We start from the raw sequence: 418 nt of genomic DNA, 5'->3' as shown, positions 1-418 counted from the left end.
TTCACTGAAATCAAAAAAAAAGATGAAAAAAACTGACAGCACTTTGTTTCCTGGTTCCCTGTGCCGCAGCCACCGTACCGCTGCATCCCGCTGCTGACCTCGATGCCCTGGGTGCGGACGGATGCTGCCGGGGAGGTTTTGGACCCTCGCACCATTCCTCGGGGCTCGTGGGCGAGTGACTTTTGCCCGCAGGTAATAGCAGAGGGCTCAGAGTGGGATGGTGACCGGACCCCTCCTCCCCTGCCCTCCCGTGCTGGCCCGGGACCCCACCGCAGTTTGCTGGGTTAAAGTCAAACCTGGCGATTCTGGTTCGTACCCCTGGAAAAACTACCCAAGTTAAAATGTTCCTTCAGTGCCTCACCCGTCAGCAAGGGCTGCGGCGTTTGATTTGGCAGCAGTCCCTTCCCTTGGTTTCCTT

The sequence above is a fragment of the Cariama cristata genome, unplaced genomic scaffold, assembly GCF_000690535.1.
Source record: "Cariama cristata isolate BGI_N322 unplaced genomic scaffold, ASM69053v1 scaffold23413, whole genome shotgun sequence".
Lineage (NCBI taxonomy): Eukaryota > Metazoa > Chordata > Aves > Cariamiformes > Cariamidae > Cariama > Cariama cristata.
Note: the sequence above shows the minus strand (reverse complement) of the source record.